Genomic DNA, 9,873 nt, shown 5'->3' with positions numbered 1-9,873 from the left:
CAAGGAAGTCTTTCATGGACACCCACCTCAGCCCCTCCTCTGATTCAAGCTAAATTCCAGGGAATGAAGACCAAGAGGGGCTTCAAAAACACTGGGAGTAGTAGTGGTTTGCTTTAGGTGGGATTTGTGCGAAGCTGTAAACCTGTTGCCAGAATTCAGCCTCTGTCAGCTGGAGTTGAATTGAAATGCAGTGATAGAGTTTTGGGTAACGGAGAAAAAAAACTAGCTTTATTGCTTGCCAGGCAAAGGGGGGGCCATAGCAGGCTAATGCCTTAAAGACTGTGCCGCCTTCATCAGAAAGAATTTCAAGGAGTTTTATAGTAAAAAGGAGAAAAACAGGTTTTCAGGTAGGAATGAGGATTGGGACAAACATGCATTCTTCTTTCTTTGGGGGAATCTTTGTTATCAAAGCTGGAGTCAGGAGATCTCAGCCTGATCATGATGGTGGTCTTCTGGGTTATTGCCTAGAATTATAGTACTTGCCAAAAGGGCATATTGATCAGAGATTAGAACAAACTAGGAAAGTTCCTGAAAAACATCATGTACTAATCATCTTTAATCCACAGGCAATTGTGCTCAGGGTGCCTAATCTTTAACTTACTGGTGATTGTGTTTAGGCTGCAATTAAGTCAGGGAGAAGGACAAGGAAGGACTCTAAACTGTTCAATTTTAAAGTATTCATTTCTAAAAGAAGCATAAGGAATATAACTTTTCTCTTAGGTGTATAAGATGCCTATATTATTATATCTATTACATCTATTCCTTGAGAGGGAACCAGAATCTTGCCCAGGACTGTACTATTGTTTCTTGACTGTTCTTCCTCGTCTTTGCATCCCCTCCCCTCCCCGATCAGCAACTGTCTGAACCTGTCCCTAGGAACTCAGGGAAGGTCATGGTGGCTGAATGAGGATCATTTCCTAAGAACAAGAAAGGGACACAGAAAGGCTTTTGCGCCCAGGAGCCCCACAGAGCCCTGCTTGGTTTCAAACCCTTAGGAAAAAAGGGTTATCCAGTTATGGTCTGGATGCCACTCCCTTGACAGTGCAGAGGGGATGGCATGAAATAGAAAGCAACACCTCAAGTCCAAGTGAACCGCACTGGCTTTCTACAACCCCTCTGCATAAACCATGGGTGCCAGAGGAGATAATCCACAGTATATTCCCACCCTAGAGCAGCAGATCTCCCAACCAACATCTTAACCTGTGGGGACCGTCTCTATCCAACAGAGAAAACTGCACTATTTGAGTCCTTGATGCTGTAGGATGATTTAGAATTAAGGATTACAAAGATGGAAAACAGACTGGTTCAATATCTCCAGAACAATATCCAACCTCAAGCTATTGAGGGACTATTTAAGTAGGGAAACAATACAACTTAAAAACAATGCTACTTAAAACTTCTGGTTTCCATTGTTTAAATTATACTGAATGGGCAGAATTTCCTCCCCTACTTCACACAATTCATTAAAGGGAGATATATTCTGTGACTGCAATCTGGGCAGAAAGCTTCTTCAGAGATAAGAAACAAGCCCCAATAACTGTATAAATCCAGAAACAAAAAAGGAATAGCACTGCTGTTTGCAACAGTTGAGACAGGAGATAAGTGGGCTCCAGGATAGACATTTACAACCAGCCACCTGTATAAACTTCTAGATAGAAGTAACAGAGGACCAAGGTAAATAACTGGAATTTGTCTTCTGTGGACCCTGTAAACAATGGCAGAGAGCAAAAGATCAACCAGCCACATACCTCCAGCCTTTGGGGTCTGTGAGACTCTCACTAAACATGAGCCCTCTAGGTCAGACAGGGAGGAGCCAACAGGCTATAACAAGTCAAGCTAACTTTCCCATAAGGCCTTGCTTTGGAATCCATCTTGGCCAAAAGATGTACAGTGGGGATGGGAGGGGGGCTGTGTCTGATCAAGTGTGAGAAATAAAAACAAGATAATTGGCCAAAGGAAAACAAACACCCAGAAGAATTGCCCCATATGTGTGCTTTAGACCACCGCTCTGGCAGACTCCTCATTCACAGGGGGATGCCTGCACTCACACTCCTCCTTTGGGTGTGTGTTACTGCTTTGTTTCTGCCTTAATTAAATAGACTATTCTCTGTGTGCTCTCCCATATGTTGTACTATGTTTCTAACAATAAACTTTATACCTGTTTTCACAGTCTTTACCTCCTTGAAACATTCTTGCTTTCAGTGGGGGCGAGAATCAGGGCAGTTCTGCTTTTAGCCTCTAGCTAGTCTAGTGACTAGGATTCCTGATTTTCACGCATGCTGCCCAGGTTTAACTCCTGAGCAGAGAATTAAGATCTTGCTTCAAGCCGTCACTGACTGCTGTCTCTCCCAAATGAAAGTCACCATGTACCTCATGGGAGGACCCCTGATCCCAAACTAAAAGGTCACTGTGAGTATCAACCTGACTGCTAATAAGAGGCAAAGAGCCATTTAACCAACCTTCTGTGACCCCACAGCTGGCTCCCTACAGCCCATCCTTCTGCTCTCATAGCCTTTAGTATGTTAGGAGCTTCACCATTTTCAAACATTCTCTAGCTCCCAACACCTTAAATATATACCCTTTTTTCCCTTCTGGGTCTGAACCCTTTCCCCTACTTCACACAACAAATATTTTTGACCTAGCTATTTGCACAGATCTGGGTTTCATATGTGCGGTTCTGTTCATTTTTAATTTTTAGCTCATTTTATTATCATGTCTAGGACTGAACAGGCGCCTCACCCTATTCCTGCACACATTCCTGCTGCTGACTGTCACTCTGTTCTTGAGAACCTCATTAAAATATCAGATAGTCCCCAGAGCCACTTGCCACTTCTGGAAATGTCTTTAATTTTCCATTCTCAAACGGAATTTTTAGCTGATTTTCAACAAATGTATTGGCTAAAAGTATTGAATAACTTCCATGGTTTTATTTTACTCAGAGGACAAGAAAGAATTCAAATGTCTGAAACCCACTCTTAGAAACCACAGGCATGAGGAATAGTATTTAGTGTCAGAAAGCCCTGTCTGGTACTCCACAAATAAAATCAAAATCCAAAGAAATCCAAAATTGGCCACACTTGACACTGGTTTTGCTTTTTAGCCTACTTCTGAGCTACAGATAACAGAAGAGGCTTTAATGTGGTCCCCATATTCAAATACCCTTACTATTAACAGTGAAGCCACTTTGTCAAATTATTTCTAAGGCAGCTGAATTTCACAGGAGATTAAGCGTCTGGCAGGAGATTAATTAGATGCAACATCTAGTGCATGATTTTTAAATACTGCACACAGTTCTGCCAGGGTAAATACAGGCTAAAAATTTATTGTATTATTCCTCCCCAAATCTCAAGGTTAAAAACATATCAATGCAAACAAGGACCTACTGTATAGCACAAGGAACTATACTTAATGTTTGGTACTAACTGTAATGGAAAAGAATCTGAAAAAGAATATATATATAAAACAATCATTTTGCAATACACTTGAAACATTGTAAATCAAATATTCTTCAAAAAAAAAAGGATAATGCAGTAATAAGTGTGGGAAGTTGGTGAATTCCATGAAAAAGCTAGGTGCTGATCTTTATCTTTCTTCATTCAGCTCTAAATATCTATTTTTTTAAGTTAACCAAGTATCTTTTGTTTATTGGAAAGAATTTCCAACTTACAGAAGAGCTACAAGCATGAAACCAAAAAACACCTTCACAGCCCTCAGCCAGATACATCAATTGCTAACATTAATTCTCTGAAGCGCTTGAGTGTAAGTTTTAGACATCAGGGTCCTAAACATATAAATGTTTCAGTGTATATTTCCTAAAGACAACAAACTCATACACAACCACAGTATAATTATAAAACTCAGGAAATTTAACATCTCTGTAACATTAATATGTAGTACAGACTCTGTCTTTAATGTTTACCATATGTCCTAATAATGCCACTCCCACCCACCAGCTATAGGTAGTTAATCATTGATCTCTGGTTTATCTTTCCAGGGTAAATTTTCAGAAAAATGAGCAGATACATATTTTCATATTTCTCTATTTTTTTTTTTGTCAAAGTATAGCATACTATCCACGCTTGTTTCACACTTTGTTTTTTATTTCACAATAGATATTGGAAACTACTTATCAGTTCATAAATATATGAAATGCTTTATTTTCTCCATACCATTGTAATTTTAGAATATGTGTTGCCAAGGCGAGCACCAAACAAAGTGTTTTATTTGAGGGCGATAATTATATAGGATAGGACTACTTCATGACTTCATGGACAAATGGACTAATATGGGTTCACCAACTATGCATTACCAGTTCAAGAAGACAGAGGTACAAATTGAAGGTATGTGTATTTTCAAGTCTTTCTTAGTAATTTACTAATGTAATGTAATGTCTATTGAACCTAATAATCTCTTTAAAAATGGACTATATTTTATATGTTTGTTATTTTGTTTTTCTAGTGAATCATTTTTATTGTATTTTACAAAAATATCTGTCTATGATGAGTCTCTAAAAAGACACCTCTTCTTTTGGCAGTGTTTAAAAGGGACCGTGCATTAGGGGGAAAAAAAAAAAAACCTAAAAGTTTAAAATGACACATTCTTAAAAAAAGTAATTTTAGTAAAAAGTAGCATAAATAGTATATTAACTCAGCTAAAGTGATAAATATTGAGAATGCACACATTTAATTTAATTCAATTTAACAAACAGCTGATTAACATCTTCTACATGTCAGAGATAGGTTATTTCTATTGATTTTTAAGGAAAGTTAAGAATAAGTAATGGAAAGAATATGAATTTTCAGGTTATAGGGGTAGTCACAAGTTCAAATCTGAGCCTCATCACTCCACCAGCTAAGAATGAAGGCTTACCATATGATCCAGCAGTCCCACTCCTGAGCATATATCCAAACAAAACTCCAACTCAAAAGGATATATGTTTATGCTCACAGAAGCACTATTCACAATAGCCAAGACATGGAAATAACCTACATACCCATTGACAGATGAATAGATTAAGAAGATGTGGTACATATACACAATGGAATATTACTCAGTCATGAATGCCATTTTCAGCAACATGGATAGACACAGAGATCATCACACTAAATGAAGTAAGTCAGATGTAGAAAGACAAATACCATATGATATTATTTATATGTGGAATCTAAGATACAACACAAACTTATTTACAAAACAGAAACAGACTCAAAGACATAGAAAACAGACTTGTGGGAGCCAATGGGGGGGAGGGGAGGAGAGGATTCAGAATTTGGTATTAGCAAAGGAAAACTATTATATGTAGGAGGAATAAACAACAAGGACATACAATATAGCACAGGGAGTGATATTCAATATCCTGTGATAAACCATAATGGAAAAGATAAAAAAGAATTGTAATGTATACATAGTAATGTATAACTCAATCATTTGCAGTAGACCAGAAATTAACACAACATTATAAATAAACTATACTTCAATTTTTTTTTTAATTTAAAGAAAAAAGAAAGAATGCTAACCTTATTTGAGATTTAGTTCATTCTTCTATAAGGTAGGGGGAAATTATCAAATTCACTTAAATGCTATAAGAATAAAAAGATTTTAAGCTAGGAATTAATATCTATAGATGTGATTTGTTTGGCACAGATTTTTTTCACTATTATTTTTAGTGTGTTTAGAATGAATATCCTATTTAGACTGGTCCACTAGTTTCCACTGAATTATATCCTTCCTTCATTAACATATACCATTTTAAGCTATCATTTTAATTATTGGATTAATGCCTTGATGAATATTACCCTGAAAAACAAGGCACCAAAAGAAGAAATGAATCTAAATATGAATTTTAAATACACTAAGCCAGAGATCAAGCAGATAATTCTTATTCAGACAAATGAGCTGATGATATAGTTTTTTTTGGTTGTTGTTTTTCTAAATATACATTTTTGGAGTAACCTCTGAAATGTCTGAATCAAAATTTTCAAGTTATCTAGTAATAAAGAATAGACCTTGGTAGGAAAAAAAAAAAAAGTACCCAAGAATAAGAGTCACTCTTGAAATTCTTATTACAGTTCCTCATCTGCCCATTTTTTATATCAAAATAATGTCTTCGTTTCCTTGTCTCTTCAAAAACTGCTTTTCTGGCATCCAAACTGATTTTGAGATTGAGTTTCCATTTAAAAAGCCTAAATTGGAAGTTAACACGGAAGCAAAGCACAAATAGCAACTCAAACTTGAAAGCTGCCTGGGCCCCCTGTTGAACAGCTACAGAAGGGAGGGTGGCAGGCCATTTGGGATCCTGCTCGTTCCAGCGGCGCCACTCGGGCTGCTGTGGTCAGCAATTCTCTGTTGACGTCTAGGCCACAGGCAGTTTTTGTTCCCTTTAAAAAGCTAATTTAAGGATTTTATTTTTGAGAGCAATCTGGTTGCAGAATCTCCAATACCTACCAGCATTTCAGAGAACTCAGGACAGGAAGTGAACATTACTGTTCATTCTCAACCGTGCTACTGGTCTGGATGTTCTCCACCAAGGATACTGGATTTCCATTAGATGACAGAAAGTCTGTGTGGGTGTGTGGGTGTGTGTGTGTGTGTGTGTGTGTGTGTGTGTACCAGCAAGAACAAGTGTGGCATCGAGAGAAAAGATAGATGAGATGTTCATTTGAGGATCAGGGGAAAAAAAATCCAGAAAGAAAATATTCGCCAAACAAAAGCACAGTTTTAGTGGTAGATGACTACAGTAATGTCCACGATGTGTTGACATCTTCCACCTTCCCCTCTCACACAGGCTCTGGGCTGGGCCACAAGACTTGCTTTGGTCCTTGGGAGATTTGAAAAATGCTTGTGAATTGAGACTTTCTTTTGTTGGCCACCAGTGCCATATAAACAGGCCCAGGCTACTCTCCTGAGAGATTAGAGACACATAGCTCACTTGTACCATATCACCTTGGCTGACTGCCAGCCAGCCACAACAGCAGGGCCAGATGGCCAACAAGCATCTCGATGCAGATGCCTGAGGAAGCCCAGCTAAGACCTTCCCTCCTCAAAAAAATTTACTTACAGGAGTTCCTGTAGTGGCTCAGCAGAAATATATCTGACTAGTATCCATGAGGACGCAGGTTTGATCCCTGGCCTCGCTCAATGGGTTAAGGATCCGGCATTGCTGTGAACTGTGGTATAGGTTGCAGATGTGGCTCTGATCCCAAGTCGCTACAGCGGTGGTGCAGGCCAGCAGCTGTAGCTCCGATTCAACCACGAGCCTGGGAAGCTCTGTATGCCATGGGTGCAGCCCTTTAAAAAAAAAAAAAGACAAAAAAAATCACTAGAGAGAATGGCGAATACTACATGGTCCCAGTTATATGATAAATCAAAAGTAGTCAAATTCATAAAATCAGAGAGTAGAATGTGGTTGCCAAGAGCCTGGGGAAGAAGGACATGAAAGTTTTAATCAAAAGGTACAAAGTTTCAGTTACACAAGATGAGTAAGTCATGGAGATCTATTGTACAGTATAGAGCCTATAGTTAACCATACTGCATTGTATACCTATAAATTTGCTGAGTGTACCTCTGACATTAAGGGTTCGTATCACAACAAATACATATCAATAAATAATTTTTTAAAAAAGAAATAGTGCGTAAGAAAATTTATTTACCCAGCTCAACCTTGCCTAGATTACCAACCTACAGAATCAAGAGTCAAATTAATAGTTTTTGTCTTAAAACACTTAAGTTTTAGGATGGTTTGTTTCCCAGCAATAACTAATTCAAAACCATTTGAATAGAACCACATAGAATGAGTTGTGTTTCTTAAAAGCTTTAGATAAATGTAAAATGATAATATCCTTACCATGTGTCCAATTTTAGTACTTATTTACTATAATAGAGGTACCCAATAAAAAAACTTATTTCTATTCATTAGAGCAGGCAAAATTTAGAGCCACCTATTTTCATGTCTCTGAAGAGTTTATTTTAATATCACTATCTTAAAGGTTGTGAAGGGGAGCAGAATTTGTCACCCCAAAATATGCCACTTTGGCATGAGAATTATTTTGAGCTAAAGGCAATTAAGACACAGAAAATTAAAGCAAAGCTCTCTACCTCCCCTTCAACTGCCTAATTTTCCATTGGAAAGGGGGCCTGTACCAGGAAGAGACCTACTACCAGATTTTACCTAGGAAACTCATCTGTATAACAGGGGAACCTTTGTTTTCCGAACATATCCTCTTCCAAGACTTTTCTTTCCTTTGACCCCCAGAGCTTTACTTCTTTCCTTAGCTCAGGATGGTATAGAAACCTCAATTACCTGGCTGCTCTTTGGGTGTCATATTTTTATGGGGCTTCCATAATTACAAAATATGTTTTTCTCTTGTTAATCTATTTTATGTCAATGTAATTATTAGACCAGCCAAAGAACCTAAAAGGGAAGAAGGAGAAGTTTTACACCCCTACCATTTCAAGTGTTAAGTCTATAGTTTTACACTGAAACGACTTCTGGAAAATACTTAGTACAGGGCCTGAAACATATTAGGCTCTCAGACAACACTTGTTTAGAAAAGGAACACATAGAACAAGGACAATAAAATAAATAATTAGGCAACTCAAAGATTAACAATAATGCCACATCTAGGGAAAGGCTTTCAAATATAAATTTCACATGACCAAAAACATACTGCAATCTTTCCAGCTCTCAGTCATATGCAGTCGAAGACAGAGTCTCTGAAGGGATGAATTTAAAGCTCTAAGAGGAAAAGCCCTGCTCAGGAAAGGTTTAACAGCAGGCCTTTAACTTTCTACAGTAATGGGGAAGAATAAATCTGACTCTATATTGGAACCATTTCTTTTACTTTAACCTTTATATCTTTTGCTACAAGTTAATCACTAAAGGGATGTTGCCTGTGAGCTTAAAGTGTAGAAAATGGCCCATTTCTGGGAGCCTTGCCTCCTATGCCAGAGCATTAAGAAATAATACTTTTGTTTAGCTCCTGACCAGGCCACCTGTGAATGGCTACAGGAAAGCAGAAATTAACACATCACCTCTGGATCTGGCCAAAACCAGGAAATATCTGCAAAAACTTACCACCTTTTTTACTTTACTTCCTCACCTCCCCCTCTTCATTCTATAAAAGAAACTAGCATCCAAAAACCTAGCAAGATGGTTCTTTAGGACATTAGTCTACCATCTTCTTGGTCTGCTGGGTTTCTGAATAAAGTTGCTATTTCTTAACCCAAAAATTTGTCTCTCAATTTATTGGCCCATTGTATGGCAAGCAGTACAAGCTTGGACTTGATAATGCTATCAGATGAATGAATGATTTTGACTGGACTGCCTTATAAAGAGGCTCATGATATAGCCAGCAGATTTTTTTTAAATGGAAATAAACCTAGAATTGTGGGTTTGTGAGATATGGCCATCTGGAGATGAAGGGTAGTTCAATAAGCCATCTAATTAACTTTTAAAAAACAAAACAAACAAACAAAAACCCCAAACTCAATTCCTTTCCTGAGCAGTAGTTCTGCATACACTTTCCAATACTCATCTATTAAACCAAAACCCAAAAGTGCCTAATATTGAATCTGGCATGACACTGTGGGGCCTTCGTGGGTACAAAAGTCTTTGCATGTATCCTGTTCCTTGTTTGTAGGGAAAATGTTTTCAGCCTCTTAGACCTTCTCTGAGTTCCAAAGGGCAGATTCAAACAGTTTCTAACTAGGGAAAGGAAGGAAAGCAGAAACAGAGGAGCAGTCATGAAACGACAGTGCCGCAGTGAAGCACGGTCCTGGTTCCTCCTCAAGGGACAGACAGAGCACTGTGCCTCTGAGCTCTTCTATGGGAACTGAGGCCCCTGCCCAGGTGTAGGATGGTAACTTCAGGCTGAG

This window comes from Phacochoerus africanus, chromosome X (assembly GCF_016906955.1).
Source record: "Phacochoerus africanus isolate WHEZ1 chromosome X, ROS_Pafr_v1, whole genome shotgun sequence".
NCBI classification, from domain to species: Eukaryota; Metazoa; Chordata; class Mammalia; order Artiodactyla; family Suidae; genus Phacochoerus; species Phacochoerus africanus.
Note: the sequence above shows the minus strand (reverse complement) of the source record.